Source organism: Cebus imitator, unplaced genomic scaffold (assembly GCF_001604975.1).
Source record: "Cebus imitator isolate Cc_AM_T3 unplaced genomic scaffold, Cebus_imitator-1.0 Scaffold706, whole genome shotgun sequence".
NCBI classification, from domain to species: Eukaryota; Metazoa; Chordata; class Mammalia; order Primates; family Cebidae; genus Cebus; species Cebus imitator.
Genome location: NW_016108021.1, coordinates 72,018 through 88,905, shown reverse-complemented (window position 1 = coordinate 88,905; position 16,888 = coordinate 72,018). Strand labels below are relative to the sequence as shown.

General features: G+C 52.9%; 1 protein-coding gene across 5 annotated transcripts in view; it reads right to left on the bottom strand.

The window, feature by feature from the left end:
- Positions 1-16,888, bottom strand: part of APBA2 (amyloid beta precursor protein binding family A member 2) — a 212,391-nt gene that overhangs the window by 160,458 nt on the left and 35,045 nt on the right. For 4 of the 5 annotated variants that reach the window (XM_017518824.2, XM_017518827.2, XM_017518825.2 and 1 more), the window contains exon 2: positions 12,255-12,368. The exons of the other annotated variant lie outside the window; for it this stretch is intronic. The gene's annotated coding sequence lies outside the window, so the exon portion shown is untranslated. The remainder of the gene's footprint in view (positions 1-12,254; positions 12,369-16,888) is intronic. 5 annotated transcript variants of the gene reach the window in all.

Here is a 16,888-nt window from a genome sequence, read left to right as displayed (position 1 = left end):
TTACCAGCCAACTCTCTGCCTCCTCGCTCCCCTCTGTAGGGGACAGCAGGTGATAGACAGAAACAAAGGAGATGGCCAAGCAGGCACCCCACACAGCCTAATGCACTGGCACTAGTGTCTTGGGGCTGGAGTTGCTGTCTCTTCTGCGGGATACACTAGGGGTTACACTGGCCTCCAGGACACAGAACCAGTGGATCCAAACCCCCTTCTGACCTGAACAGCCATTCACCAGGTCCACGCGGGCTCTGAGACAGGCCTAGGCCTGGGTGCTCTGCTCTTGGCTGTGCACAGGTGCTTTTCCTGCCCATTACTTTGTAGCCTAGGAGGGGCTCATAGCTTCCTAAGTAAAGCCAGCTGGCAGGTCACAGAAGGACAGCAGGCTGGGGACCGAATGGACCATGGCTTCTATTTAGAACGACTCGTTCAAGAACTAAATGTGCAAGAGGTCTGGCAGAAAGAGAGCCGTGGGGCGCAACTGGAGCAGTGCACGCAAAACCACCACGTCTTCCACATTAAAACGTGCAGGGCGGCTTCTAACACCGCAATCACCACAAGCCGAAGTCTGTGTCTGTTTTCTACTAGTTTGGAAAAACTCTCAGGAGGAAAAAAAAATTTCCAGAGGGCCAAAAACCTTCATTCTTCTGTAAGCAATCAAATAAACATGCAACAAAGCAAAATCAAGACCTCAAAAACTGATCTCAACGCCCGCACTGCATTTCACCACGCTGGTGTGGGAATAGGGCTTTCTGCCTAACCATATATCTTGATTTATAGAAATGTGGTCGGCATGAATAACCTATTGTTTAAAAATGTGAACTAAAACTTAGCTGGACAGAAATTAAGCCTTTTCTTCTTTTGGACAATGAGGGGACCCAAATTAGGAACAAACTCACTGGCCCTTGCCCTGGTTCCCTTCTTGTAACCTCAGCCGAGACCAGGTGGCTGTCCTCATGCAGGCCTGGCCTTGAATCTATAGTGTCTGGTGAGAGGCCAAGGGGAGGGCCCAGATGGCTCCTCCGTCCCCCCATGCCAGCCCTCCAGATTGAGCCCTGCCTGCTAGGATGGGCGCTGCAACCTTGAACTTCAGCCCCAGATGCCTCTGCTTCCTCTGCACACCCCCTGAACAGCTACTGTCCATTTCCAGAGGGTCGCCCCCAGCGACTCAGACATCCCAGAGGCCCAGATAGCAGCAGCACTGAGCTCTGCAGGCCCTAGAATCCAGATCCCACAGGGGCAAATTAAAAGCCACCTGCCTGGACCCTAAACTGCAGGATCCCACTCCCCATCACCATCCTTGCCGTGCAGATGACACGTTCCAAACCCACGGGCAGTGCTGTGCACACTGAGCAGGTAAAGACTGGGCCATGAGGTGCATCGAATGGAGGGGGGTGCCAAGGGTCCAGGCCACCGTGCAGGGCTCCTGCTCTCTTTAAGGCGACCTGTGATTTAGGGAAGTATCAACCAGCACAAAAATCCAAAGAAAGCTGCTATTAGAGAAATGCCAGTCCCTCCTCGTTCTACTTCACTCTGCAGGGACGCGGAGAATCCCTGGTTTTTTCTCTCACAGTGACAAGGCTACACTGAGCATGCCAGGAACTGTGTGGGCATCATCCATGAATTACACTCACCATGCCCTGGTCACGCTGAGAACACCTGCCCTCGTTCCGTAAGCACGCAGCTGGTCAGTATAACAGAGTAGAGGACACCCAGGTCTCCAGGTTCTATTCCAGTTCCGGGACCTGCCTCCCCTCCCACCTGCTCTCCTGCTGGGGAGACTGCCAAAGCAACCACAGCAAGCTACAGGTGGCAGGAGAGAAATGAGCTTGGCCCACGTGGCCCAAAACCCACCTCTGTGACAGCCCTGGGCCACCAAGCCACTGGGCACAGCATGGGAGAGTCCTTTAGAGATGAGCCATCTCCTATGTCTCCAGGGAGGCCCCAGGGGATAAAACACTGAGACTGACAAGTGACAGCCCTGAGCCACCACCAGATCCAGTAACCAAAGCACCTACAGCCTAGGCAGAGCCCAGTGTGGCATTCGTGGCTGGCAGCAAGCCCCTGGTTTCCTGCCTTCCCACACAGGTGCCAACAGACCTCACCCACCTAGACCCCATGGGGATGTCACTGGTCACTGCAAGGTCTTTGTTCTGCCTCTAAAGTTTTCCCTTTTCATTATCTCAGAAAGACTAGCATTTGGCTCGACAACAGGGTCTACAGACCAGACAAGGACAGCTGGACTTCAGGCAGGTAGGCACCTACTTTGCCCAATCAGAACCTACACTGAGCCCTGGCACTCACCTGCAGACAGGAGTCCACAGCTGCTTGTCCTGCCTCCCACCTCACACTCACCATCACACACAGCAAGCTCCAGAGTCCCTCCCGGCTCCAAACCCTGCAGTGGCCCCAGCCCCAGGACACAGGACACAGTCCAAGCTCTTCACTCTGTTCACAAGGCCATGGAGGGCCAGCCTGTGAGTCCTGCTCTCCTCTACCCTGTTTCTTCTCCCCAGCCCTCTCTTCCCAGGTTTAGAGACCGGGGGAAGGGGCCACCCACTCCGTGCCTCATTTTCCCCTGTGCAAGCTGCTCTCTCTGCCTGGAACCACCCCCACCCCTAGCCTATGGCCTCCTTTCTCCTGGGCTGCCTCTACTCCTGCAGCCTATGCACACAATCACTTTTTCCTGGGACTTTCCCGGGCTCTCTGCTCTGCCTTCGTGGGCCGTGCTCTTTGGGCTCCAGCATCAAACCCCAGATCGTGGACTCCTCCAGGGCAGGAGCTGTGCCTGTCATTATTCTATCCTCAGTCCCTGCTGAGCCTGGCACATGGCAGAGGAGAGACGGGTGCTCTGGAGAAAACTGCTCCACAGGCCAAGCGCACAACCTGTGGGGCTCCAGAAGACCCTGACTTCAGACCAATAAAGCTTCAGGTTGAGGACTTCGCTCCTAACTCGATGATAAGGTCTGAAAATCTGAGCCAGCATGGGCTTGCCATTGCTCCCACAACTGTCTTTACTAGCAGACTGTGAGCCCCACATTCTTTCAAAAAGCAGAACATTTGTTTGAAGGGAGTCTTAGTTCAATCAGGGTACTCCCACAAAGTACCATAAACTGGGTAGCTTATAAACGACAGAAATTGACTTGTCTCAGTTCAGGAGGCTGGAAAGTCCAAGACCAGAGAGCCAGCAGATTCCATGCCTGGTGAGTACCCACGTGATGGCTCAGAGATGGCACCATCTCACTCTGTCCTCACATGGCGGAAGGCAGGAGGATCTCTCTGTAGCCTCTTTTAAAAGGGTATTGATCCCATCATGAGGGCTCCACCATCAGGAACTGATCACCCACTGCTATAGTTGGAATGTGCCCCCCCAAAGTTTGCGTGTTGGAAACTTAATCCCCAATGCAACAATGTGGAGAAGTGAGAACCTTCACAGGTGATTAGGTCCTGCAAGCTCCACCCTCATTAATGTATTAATGCCATTATCTCAAGAGTGAGTTAGTCATTGAGGAGCAGGTGCCTAATAAAACAATGAGTTTGGCCTCCTTCCTTCTCTTGCTCGCTATATGATGCCTTCCGCCATGTCAGGACGCAGCAAGAAGGCCCTCAGCAGACACAACCCTCAATCTTGGCCTTCCCAGCCCCTAGAACCATGAGCCAAATAACGTTCTGTTCATTATAAATTATCCAATCTACGCTGGGCACGGTGGCTCACGCCTGTAATCCCAGCACTTTGGGAGACCAAGACGGGCAGATCATGAGGTAAAGAGATTAAGACCATCCTGGCCAACATGGTGAAACCCTGTCTCTACTAAAAACCAACATGGTAAAACACTATCTCTAATAAAAAACAAAAAATACAAAAATTAGCTAGGCGTGGTGGTGAGCACTTGCAGTCCCAGCTACTCAGGAGGCTGAGGCGGAAGAATCACTTAAACCAGGAGGCAGAGGTTGCAGTGAGCCAAGATTGTACCACTGCACTCCAGACTGGTATCAGAGCGAGACTCCGTCTCAAAAAACAAACAAACAAAAAAAAACAATTACCCAATCTGTGGTATTTTGTTACAGCAGTAGAATATAGATTAAGACACCTCCCTAAGGCCCCACCTCCTGGGGGATAAGAATTCCAAAGGCCCCCTCCCAAAGGCCCCATCAACTTGGGGATGAGAATTCCAACATATGGATTTGGCAGAACACAAGCATCAGATCACAGCAAAGAACCCCTCATTTTCATTCCCTCTGCGGCCACAGTGGGATCTGACTTTAAGCAATCTACTACCACAACAGGTGGCACTAAGGCCACACAGGTCACTTCTGCTGGCGAGATGGGACCAACCCTGTGTGAGGCCGTCCACCATCTTCACCATCAGGGAACCCTGGCTGTCCTGCCACAGGCCCTGCAGGAGGCTAAGCCACCCTGGATGTTGCTTTTACTGCCCTGGTGGATAAAGAACGTGGCATAAGCCCACGGGTATCTCTGAGCCTGCAGCACCAGGCCTGCCTGCATGTCACATCCTGCACGTGCTCAGAGGAGAGGGTCTCTAAGCACCTGGGGCTGTGCTCCAGGGAGGGCTGCCTGGATATTAAACCCTACCCACTTCAAGGGATGGGCACCTCAGGGCGCCTCCACCCAGGATTCCTAGGTGTGGAGTCTGCGCCTGCACTAGGGTACGGAAGCCAGCACCTCCTGCTGTGGGCTGCGCGCCTCCCGCTGTGGGCTGCACACCGAGGCGCCTGGGGCGTCCCCTGCAGCTCTCCAGGGTTCGGAAAACCCCCTCCTTGGTGAATGTGAAACTCTCTTCTGCCAGCATGAGTGTCTGCTCTACCTTGTCACTCCTCCTACCCCCGATCTCATTGGCTGGTTCCCTTCCCCTCCCAAGGACATCTTAACAGAAGCACAGACAGTGATTCTGATGCCAGGTCAGTCTGGGCAACTGTGGCTCCTGTGGCCATATTCCCTGGGGTGGACAGCACAGAAAGGAGGGCTGGTCTCAGCTGCAGCCACGCCCAGACCCAGCTGGGAGGGCCACGTGCTGTGGAAGCTGTGCTGGATGCCCCTCTGCCAGGCCGGGGCTCACCCACAGGGACCTTTCTCCACCTGAACATCTGTGCATTGTAATACAACTTCCCAAAATATTACTCTGCAATTATTTCCAAAGACTTAAATGGGATCTCCAAATACATACAATTAAGACTAAAATTGTCATTTAAAATTACTGTTAATTTAAATAAACATAAAACGTTCCTCTCTCTAAGCCAAACGCAGGCAATAACATCCCAATTAACCCTTAGGTACTGCCAAACTCCTGCAAACGACCACTTTGGAACCTGAGAGGGAGAAACAGCTCCTGAACTGTGTGGAGCCTGGCAACAGACTCTGGAAACGGCCATGATCTTCCACCTGTGCAAAGCCAGCTGCCTCCCCGGCGGGGCCCTGCGGAGCAGCGCTGCATTGCTGAAAGGGTGGTGGATGACTTGGGCCCGTGCTGGGACCAGCACCAGGTCCCAGTAAACAAAGGACAAGGATGCAAGGTTATCTCCTGTCAGCCCCACTTTGCCAGGGGATGGGGCACAGGAGGCAGTGGCACGAGCTTCCCTCTGAGTCTCAGCAGCTTTAGCTGGCTCTGGAACCTCCTCATAGCCTCCCGTCCCCAGGCCCCCACTAAGGCACGGGAGCTCCAGGGGACCAATTCGAGTAGTCTCTCGCCAGAGGCCACTGGCAGCGGGGGGAGATGTTCATGGAGGCTGTCCTGCTGCCCTGAGGGCCAGGAGAGGTGACAAGCACGCCTACATCCCACATCAACAAATGCTCCCAGCTCCCCACTCCAGCACAGTTTCTGCCTTACAGGGGACCAGGACAGGAGCAGCAACTTTCTGTGGAGGGCTGTGCCCCATGGAGGGGGCTGAGGAAGTGGCTTCATCTTGACTCCCAAACAGGGCTTCTAGCTGACCCACAGGAGGGCTGCACCGAGTCCCCAATGTCTGGGGGAGGCGGGCTAACACCTGGGTCTCCTGAGAATTCCAGAGGCAAGAGGCCATGACCAGCCCCGCCTTACAGGGGAAGAGGAGGAGCTACCCAAGGAGGAGCTGCCTGCTGCTCACAGTGTGGGACCACCCGGGGGGCCACCTTGAAGGAACACCAGTGTGGGGCCAGTCCAGGGCTGCCTTGAAAACAGCCCAGGAGCACTCCCTCGGGACACAGGGGAGGTCGGGGAGCACTTGAGAGCAACAGCCCAGCGAGGCCTCCCCCAGGCTGCAGGGATGAGCTGCAAGTTGCCAGCAAGGGCATCTCTGAGAAACCCACCAGAGGGTCCTCAGAGAGGAGGTCCAAGCGAAACATCTGCTGGACCCCCAAAGTGCCACCCAGCCCATTTGTGGAGAGACTGCCCTCTCCCCAGACACTCCATCCCTTGGGGTGCTCCCTGGCCAGCAAAAACAGAGGCAAAGGAAGAGAGAGGGGGACACACGGCCCTCCCTCCCCGGTCAGCTCCAAGACAGGTCAGACTCCAGCCAGCTGGGAGAAGCTCCAAAGAGTCTATAATTACTCCTTTTCATGGCTGCTGGGACTGAAAGTAACCAAAGAACCTTTTATTGTCTTAGAATGACAAAAAGTTGCAGGGCCTGTCTGGAATGTGAATTTGAGCAGAAAAAAAGCTCACCCCCAGGGCCGACTCAGAGGGACAGTGAAGGTCAAGGTACTCATTTCTAGCCTAGTCCCATCGTGGAGAACTCAGCACCCACCCAGATGGACCTTACGGGCTTCTGAGGGGGAAGTCAAGCCCGAAACTGGGCCTTCTTCTGGAAACAGCCCCAGCAGCAGCGGCAGGGACTACCATGAAGCACCCCTACCCAACCACTCCCACCTATACTGGTGGAGGCTGGAGGGCTGGGAGGCTGCAGTGTCAGCGAGGGATGGGAGACATGGCCTTTGCCCCCTTCCATGTCACCAACTCAGCTACTTCCACCTTTTCTACCTTGTTTTTATAGAGATGTGAGTGGGTCAGTTTTACCCTCTAGGTAGGTAACTGCTCAAGAGCTTTGATGACGGGCAGAAGCAACCTTTCCCTTAGTAGGTGGATGGCAGAGCTGCGCTTCCTCATACAAGCACTGTGGTCTTTAGGAATACATAGTCTCCCTCCCCTTAACGGAATTAGGAAAATAATATTTTTTTACACTTGCAGTTAAGAGCGGAACAGATGGTGATAGTTTAGAAATCTGCTCATGAGAAGTGATGCTGGCAGTGGGACCATCAACAAGACATGGAGAATGGGGGTAAACTGGCTTTTTGCAACGTGCACACAAGTTCCACTACTGCAATCTCAAAAAACAAGCACTGGGGATGTAGGACAGGTGTGGACAGAAGGTTCAGCCACAGGAAGAGGACAGAACAACTGGCAATGCAGAAGTGACCACAGAAAAGCCCCCTCCTTCTGTGTCGACTGGGCCAACTTGCTGCTCCAGGGAAGCCTGGGCGCCAAGACCACACAGAGTGCCATGCTAAAGACAGCCCATCAACTCCCCGTGACAGGCGGGAAGGGCTCCACCCCTGGATCTGAGCAGTCGCTCCTCTGTTTGTTGAGGACATCTGGGAGTCACCCACTGGCAGCCTCACTCACCTGTATCTCAAATTCACTGAAACCACAAGCATGAGGAATCCTGCAGATTAGCAGCCACCCATAGCCAGGTGGCTTGGCCTCCTCATTTATCCCTTTTGGTGTATTCATTCAGAGGGTGCCAGGCCATCTTGGGGGTGCAAGGATGAGAGAGAACACTGACGACAGTTCCCTGGAGCTTACACTCTAATTAGGATAGGAAGACGGATCACAACTGAGTAAACCATCAAATAACACACATAATTCCAGGTGGGAGTAAAAGTCAGGAAAATCATAAAAATATGTTCCCAGACTACAGTGGAATTAAAATCAGTAATAGGAAGGTGGGTTTCAGTGATGAATTCTACCAAACATTTAAGGGAGAAATTATACCAATTCTTCACAACCTATTCCAGAAATGGGAAGGAAATGCAACACTTCCTAACTAATTTTATGAAGCTAGAATTATCCTAACATCGAAACCAAAGGAATTATAAGAACACAAAGTATCATTACCTCTCAGGAGCAAACAACTTAAAAATCTACCACAAATTATTAGCATATCAAATCTAATAATGTTTAAGAAGAATTATACACTATAACCAAGTGGTATTTTTTCCAAGGTTGCAAGGTTGGTTCAACATTAGAAAAATCAATGGATATAATCTACCACATCAACAGACTAAAGAGAAAAAATCATATGATCAGATCAACTGATATAGAAAAAGCATCTGACAAACACCCAACACCTACTTCTGATTAAAACACTCACTAAATTAGGCAGAGCCCATCCTCTGCTTGATAAAGAACATCTACAAAAAAACCTATTCAGGAAATGCCAATAAACAGTCAGATCCCACTTCACACCCGGTAGGCTGGCCATAATGAAACAAAGAAACAAAAAAACAGAAACTAACAAGTGTTGGCCAGGATGGGGAAAAGTGAGAACCCTCACCTACTGCTGGTGGGAATGTAAAACAGTGCAGCTGAAGTGGAAAACAGTTTGGTAGTTCCTCAAAAAGTTAAAACTCGGAGTTACCACATAATGAAACAATTCCACTCCTAAACACACACACACACACACGAGTCAAAACAGGTACTGAAACAAACACTGTCCACACATGCTCACGGCAGCATTACTCCTGACAGCCAAAAGGGGGAAACAACCCAAACTCATCAACTGAGGGCACAAACAGAAGTGGTGTATGTGCAGAATGGAATACTGCTCAGCCCTAAAAAGGACGGAAGTTCTGGTACGTGTCACAACGTGGATGATCTGTGTAAACTTTATGCCAAGTCAAGGCAGCCAGAAAGAAAAGGCTACAAAGTATATGATTTCTAATTTATAGGAAACATCCAGAATAGGTAAATCCATGAAGACAGAAAGCCGACTGCGGTTGCCAGCATCTGGGGTTGGGGGCTGAGGAGTGACTGCTTCATGGAGCATTTCCCTCTGGGATGATGAAAACGTGTGGGAACTAGACACAGACAGTGTGTGCCCAACGCTGCAAATGCACTACGTTTTACTGAATGACACACTTTCAAATGGTTAATGGCTAATATTATGTTAAATGAATTTTACCTAAATTTTTTTAAACACCTACAGACAACATCATATCTAATGCTGAGAAACTGGCCACTTTCCTCCTGAGGCTGACCACAAGGAAGGGACAGGGAAAGCAACAGCACCAGGGCTGCTGGGCACTCGGAAAGGTGAGGGCAGAAGCCCTGTATTGGGTCTGTCTTCGTGGGGCCTGTCACAGCGGAGTGACAGGGCAGGAAGCCCACTAGAGCAGGCTTAAGGGTGGCCAGGCTGACTGCTGGCTTTTAGAGGTGGGGTCACAGCCTTTCTGCATCTTCTCTTGAAATCACTCAAAACCAATACAGAGAATGAGAAATGACAACGGTACCTGCAAATCTGGCCAGACCAAGTGCTGAGGCCACACAGGGATGAGGCGTCCCGGGGAAGAGGGGGAGGCAGAGAAGCCTTTTCATGTCCAGCCTCACAATGAAACCCCTCTAAAACCGAAAGGCCCAAGCACTGAGACAGCAGCACAGAAAGGGAGTGAGGCAGGAAGCAAGGGGCGGGAGCAGTCAGACCCCTAGCCACTCAGAGGAGGACACCCTGACCCCTGAGCAGGGATATCCTGATGAAAGGACACCACAGGCTCCATATAAGAGGAGGGTGGGGAACACGGTGACACCAGTGAGCAGCTGCCTGCTGAACACAGATGCCCCTCCCCCACCCAAACCTACCGCAGACTCAGCACCCACCCCCAGGGCAGGAGGCTGGAGAAATGGAACTCTCTCAGCTCTGGGGATGCTTGTTCCTGCCTCATGAGGCAGCCTATCCTGACTGATATCCTCCACACTGCGTAAAGATTCACCTAATGATGATATAACTCTATACTTTAGAGTTAGGGTTAGGGTTAGATGGAGCAGCTCTCAGGAGGGAAGTCTATGCGTTAAACCATCTTGACCACACAGGGGACTAAGAAATAGCAGCATGCCCATATTCTTTACAAATGTGGAAATGAATCCAGAGGACAAAGCGACAAGATCTTGGAGTGGTGACCTATGGGAGTGGGCAGGGCAGGGGCTGCGGGGAGACGGTCTGGGAGGCCAGGGGCCTGCTATTTTTTTCATAAACCTTATAAAACTCTTTGACATCTTAAAATATGCATACGTACCATACTGACAACATAAAAACTACGTCAAGCCTTTGCGGTGTGAAGGGGGCAAGGGTGGGTGGTCTGGGTAAGCATCCCAAGGCACAAGCCCATCCTAGCTGCCTGGTTTCCCCAGCATCCTGCACAGGGCGTGGTGTGGTGACGGAGGCGTGGCTGAGGTTTTGAATTCCAGTTCTACCACGTGAGCAACAGCCTCGGTTTCCTCACCCCTAGGAACCACTAGAAGAGTGACCGTGGCTTCCTCAGCACAATGCATGGTGCGTGTGGGATACATCCTGCTGTCCCTGCTTCTGAGATCTCCTAATACCTGAAGGAGCTGGAGTGCTCTGGGTTGAGAAGCAAGAGCAGGACAGTCTGGGCAGGTCAGGATGTCCCCTAAGACAGGGTGTGGAGCAGGATGGTGCTGAGCCAGCTCCCGGGAACAGGGTCTGGTTACAGATCAAAACTGTGGGGAAGCCGGTGGGAGCAGGGTCATTGGGGAGAGCAGTGTGTCGGAACAGGCAGCTGGAACGCGGCTCAGCAGGCCCACTAAATGACAGAGCACGGCTGTCACACAGCTGTGGCCCCACTGTGCACTGCACCCAGATATTCCACTGGGCACAGGGCTCCTGCAGGACAATCACTGGCTGTGGAAGATGCTCCCATCTCTGCGGGAGGGGACTGAGCTGCTCCCAAGACCAGACCCCGCAGGCAGCTCAAGAATGGGCCCTGCCCTGCAAGGAGACTTGTCAGGGGCTGAATTATGTCTCCCCCAATCTCCAGCTTCTGTGTCTGGGACCTTGTTTGGAAATAAGGTCTCTGCAGATAATCAAGTTAAAATGAGGTCCTTAGGGTAGGCCTTCATCCAATATGACTAGTGTCTTTACCAAAAAGGGGAAATTTGGATACACAGATAGAGACACAGGGAGATGGTCATGCCAAGCTTAGAACTGTGCTACCAGGTCAGCATGGTGGTCTGTAATCCCAACACTTTGGGAGTTCGAGGCAGGAGGATCACCTGAGGTCAGGAGTTCAAGACCATCCTGGCCAACACGGTGAAACCCAGTCTCTACTAAAAGTACAAAAATTAGTTGGGTGTGGTGACGGGTAGCTGTAGTCCCAGCTACTTGGGAGGCTGAGGCAGGAGAGTTGCTTGATCCCAGGAGGTGGAGGTTGTAGTGAGATCATGCCACTGCACTCCAGCCTGGCGACAGACACAGAGACTCTGCCTCAAAAAAAAAAAAAAAAAAAAAAAAAAGACTTCCCCAGGAAACTAACCCAGGCCTGGTCTCTATCAGTGCCAAGCAGATGACGGCCCTGAGGTCCTAATTGTGCAGGACATAGCCAGAGTGTCTTGCATAATCGCCTTGTGGGGACTAACTGTGGTGACCGCCAGTGTCTCTGGCTGCCCGGCTGCTGCCCCTGGGGTGGGCCCTGTTCACGTGGCGATACCTGGGACTGGTCACCTGGGTCAAGGCGAACAGCCTGGGGTACAGAATTTAGGAATTGTTATTGCCAGGTCAGGCAGAAAGAGCCTGACCACTTCCTGCCGGCCCCTCCTCCTGGGCCCTGGGAAGAACTGACCACCAGGATGCCCGGGCCCATCTGCACCCCATGGGGAAGGAAGGCTGCCCAAGGAAGCAGCACAGCTCCACTGGAGGACAGAGGCACTTAGTGCAGCTGGGAGAAGAGACCTGGGGCGTCCCAGGGACTGGATCTCAGAGCCAGACTGACGTGGTCACAGGAAATGCACGGTCTTCTCCTGGCAAGTGGTCCCCTACAAATACATGTTTTTCCTCTTTCACCTCAAAATAAATGTAAGTTTGTAAAAGGAGGGAGCAAGAATATATTTAGCGTAGCTGTGTTTAAGCTTCTGTGCAAGAGAGGTGAGGCCATGGTGGCTGTAACTCTTCCTACGGCCCCCAGTTAGCACATCAGCCCAGACTCATGCACAAATGCCACATTGAGAGCAGTGGTGACCGTGATGGGCTCTACTCACTCGGAATCCCCAGGCACAAGAAGAGGCTCACCCCGTCCGTCCGTCCACGGGACAGTCTTGGCCTCTTGCTGGTTTGTCCACAGAAGATTCAGCAATGCGTAAACATTCAGGGGACTGTAAAGAAAAAAAGCACAAATGAATGAAGTGTCAACCGGCTGAGAAAGGAAACCGCTGATTCACCACAGAGGGGCAGTCACAGGTGGCAATGACAGGGCAGTCACAGGGCCACACGCTGGGGGGCGAACAGCTCCCTCCCCAGAACCTCTAGAGCAGCTGGAACTCCAAGGCTCTCCAAGAGCGGCCCAACGTGTGAAAAACCAAGAGTCACAGGCTGACTGTGATTCTCCCCAAGTCTTCAAGTGAACCCTCATGTTTATTCTTAGAGGTCGGTGAGTACGGACAGCTAATGCTTTTGGGCCACGGGCAGCAGGGCTGTGTGCTAGGCTCGTGGGGAATGCATTTTCAAGCCCTTTTGTAGGAAGATAAAAGAAATGTGGTACCATTAATATTTCAGGTTTCATTTGCTCTGACAGGAAATGAAACACATTCATCAAGGTTCTCTTCCCAACTTGTTTTTTCAAATTACAAAATGCTACATGAGATACAGAGCTTGTGGAATTTGGGTTATTTATCTTAAAATAGTGCATGCTACACCTAGCAGGCTGGGGGACATCCTACCAAACACACTAAACAAACCCCTTGCAGAGAAAGGGTCATGGTGCCTACATGCTGGTGCCCAGAGGAGCCATCAGATTAGCAAGTGACACTGTTTCTCCTTGAGATGCAGGCAATCATCAGTGCTCAGCCAGCACCCCTTACCAATCAGCGCCATCTGCCTGGACTTCTCCCAGAACTGAGCTGCAGAGACAGACATCTTGGTTCACGTCCTAGCTCTGCCACTGACATGCTGAGACTGTGTAACCTGCCTGTGCCTCAGTTTCCTTACCAGAAAGAATGATAAGAGCACTGATATGGGGGTTCAGGCCCCAGCTCCAGCACCTGCTCCCAACCCCTCACTCTCATCTTTCTACCACGTCAAACGAGGGAGGTGACATCCATTCCTTACGAGGTTCCTCCGGCTTTAGCATCCGTAGCTGCTGCCTTCCGACTTGCTACTTCCTCTAATCTGTTTCCTTCCCGGGAGCAGGCCACCCAGCTGGAGGTCTCCTAAACCCCAACATTTATTCCCACACCATGGGAGCACTCTGATACTGAAGCACAAGAGGAAGTACTGTCCATGTGGGGGAAACCCAGCCCAAACCCCACCTGCCTGCCCCCACCGTGATGTGGGCATGAGGGGCACACCAAGAGCCGGGGACTCTAAAGGGTCCCATGGGGGCACAATGCTGCATGACAAGGCCACTGCCTCCAAGCCACGGTGCGCAAAGCACCTGAGATCCTGGGCCTAGACCCTGCCCATGGCTGCCTGGCCCATCACACACCATGTCCTCTGTGCCTCACCTCTTCTGTGCCCATGTGGGAAGCTTTTTGTTGCTGCTGTTCCTCTAGAATCTTCCTAGCAAACTCATTCATTCTTCAAATCCCAGCTGGTGCAGGCATCCCTGAATTCTGGGGGTAATCACACTTTTCTCAGCCCTGACTTTTTTCAGTCCTCACCATCATACATGACGACCTCTCCCACCTCCTCACAGGCTCCTACCTGACCCCGAGAGGGCACACAGTTTATAGGCTGGACAGGATGCTGTGGGCCAGCAGACCCTCGAATGCAGCCTTGAAGAAGGAAGATAAATGCAAGCAACTGCCAAGGCTGGGCAAGGGCCTCTGGTGGGTGAGGAGGGAGCGTCAGGCTGGGGGTCAAAGATACCGGGCTACAGAGGAAGGAAACAGCCACAGAACATGCCACTGATGCCACACAGAGCACCGACAGCCATGCTCAAGCCCGTTCTTATCCCACAGACAAACAGGGCCACCAGACGTTTCTGACTGTGGAGGGGGTTATCACATCAATATGGAACAGGGTGATCTGGGGGAGCAGGGCTCATCTGGGAGCCCCCAGAAAAGAAATGCAGAGGTTGCCCCGAGGGCCGAACATGCACAGCCCTCCTGGGATAAGCAAGCTGGCTGCAGGACGCTCACCAGGTCCCTGCTGCAGGGTGTGCTGATGAAGCTGTTCAGGAGACGTGCACAGGGAAAGAGCTCCTCCCTGACCTCTGCCTCCTCTGGGAAGAACCAGGCCTGCATCCCGAGCCAGAGAAAGCCTGGCCTGCCACGCTGTGCCGAGAGCCGCACGGGCCCCACACCACACTGCAAAACCACCGTGACCTGCCATGGGGCTGCAGGCTGCCACCTGCCGCATGCTCCTGAGGCTAAGCACACAACCGGTTTGACCAGGAGCAGAGGTGCGGCCACCTGAGAACAAGGGGGTCAGCAGTTGTTCATTCTCCCTCCACTCCACAACCGCGGGCAGGGCTCGGGCTCCTGGCTCTGTGTGTGCCGCAGTGCCCTGCAGGGCACATGTGGCATCCTGCCTCCCTCTCTTGGCTCAGCCTCTCTCCCAGTCCACCCAGGTAAAAGGTTCGCGGAGAAGTGCAGAACACTCCAGAACTCTCAGATAATCCCCACCATGAACTGGCAAGTGGCCCTGCCTAGGCTGGCAGTGAGCGGATGGGACAGAAACACTCACTGACCTGGGAAACAACCCCACGCAGGATGCCAAGCGACCAGTCACCTGCTGTCCAGCCGCCACGGCGACACCAGGGCCAGCGGCAGCCTCTGAAGCAAGCCCCCTCCAACTGGGATCCTGCACAGGCCTGCGACACCCCCGCACACCCACTCCCATCCCCACCACACCCACACACACACCCATCAGGCACTCCTTTAACATGCATCCCGCCACAGTGCTCCTACAGTGATGCGGGCGCCAGGGGCGACAGGAGGGAAGGCTGGTGGAGAGGATGGTCAGGGGAGGCCAACCAGCTCACCCCGCACACCTGGGAGTCCTACCTCCCGAGGACAGGGACTTGGGGCCTGGAAGGGCCGCAGCACATCAAGGCTGCTCCTGTGTCCCTCTTCCTTCAGGAGTGAGCCACACCTCCTTTCCTGAGTTCTCCCCCTGTGCCAATTGACCAGGTGGCCATTCCAAAATAAAGAAGGGGCTTGGCTACCAAGGGCAGTGGCCTGGGTTGGGACCCGGCTCTGCCACTGCCTGGCTCTGTGGCGCCAGGAACGCTTCTTCACCTCCCTGTGCCTCTTCTCTCACCCACAGAAAGGAGATGACCATGGCCCAACACAGCAACGCTGCAAAACCCAAGGAACCCGCCTGAGCCTGCAACCCTTCCCGCAGAACTGGTGCCTCCCAAGCACTCAGCAAACACTCATGGTGATTCTAATCCTGATCTGGGCAGAATCCTCGGTGACCAATTGGGGGCTGCTTCCTTGCCCCATGGTGGCATCTAAATAGCAGGCCGCTGTGCTGGGGTAGGCAGGTGAATGGAGCAAGGGAGGGTGCTGAGACCAGAGAGGGGCAGAAGCGGGGGGCCAGATGCAGTGAGTGCCACTCTCCAGAGACCCCAGCACCCCTGCCCCACACCACAGGAAGCCAGGATGCAAAAGGATGTGACAAAAGGGCCTTCTCAAAACAGCAGTCAGCTAGTAAGACAAAAAGCAACTAACGAGCTACTAAAACAAAGACGTGCCAGCCGAGTCATTCCGCCTTTGTCAAAACCCATAAAATATACAACATGAAAAGTAAACCCTAACATGTTTTAACTATGGACTCCATTTAACAATAATACTGGCTCGTGCTGGGTGCGGTGGCTCACACCCGTAATCCCAGCACTTTGGAAAGCCGAGGCGGGTGGATCACAAGGGCAGGAGATCAAGAGCATCCTGGCTAACATGATGAAACCCCGTCTCTACTTAAAATACAAAAAAAATTAGTCAGGCGTAGTGGCACATGACTGTAGTCCCAGTTACTTGGGAAGCGAGGCAGAAGACTTGCTTGATCCTGGGAGGCGGAGGTTGCAGTAAGCCAAGATGGCACCACTGCACTCCAGCCTGGGCAACAGAGCAGGAATCCATCTCAAAAATAATAATAATACTGGCTCATCAATGGTAACGAAAGTACCACACCAATGTAAGATGTTAATAAGGAGGAAACGGGGGAAATGGGGTGAAAGGGTACAGGAGAATTCCCTGAACTTTCTGCTCAATTTCTCCATAAACCTAAAACTGCTGAAAAAATTAAGTCTATTAATTTTTTAATACGGTACTTGATTGACTCAAAGATCTAAATGTTTGAATGGGATACCATTAAAGAGCCAACGGGTAAAAAGAAGGTGGGGCTATGGGATTCTCCCAGAATGCAGTGCAAGCCAGATCCTGGGGAGGAGCCTGGGAGGAAAGCGGGTTTCTCCTGACGCTGGTGAAGGCCATCAGGCTCCGGGCACCATCCCAAACCCCCACATCACAGTCCCTCTCTCTCCAAATCGAGGAGTGTTCATGAGAATTCTCGGAATTTTAGTTATTTACTGACTTTCCCCAGTACTGCTTTCCTGAGGGTGTGGAGGGAGGGCAGGGAGGATGAGAACGGCAAAGGAAACCTTAGTAACCGTGTCACCCTTTGCCTGGGTCCCTGGCTTCTCCCAGGCTGCCACATTTTCCTCCTCATGGCC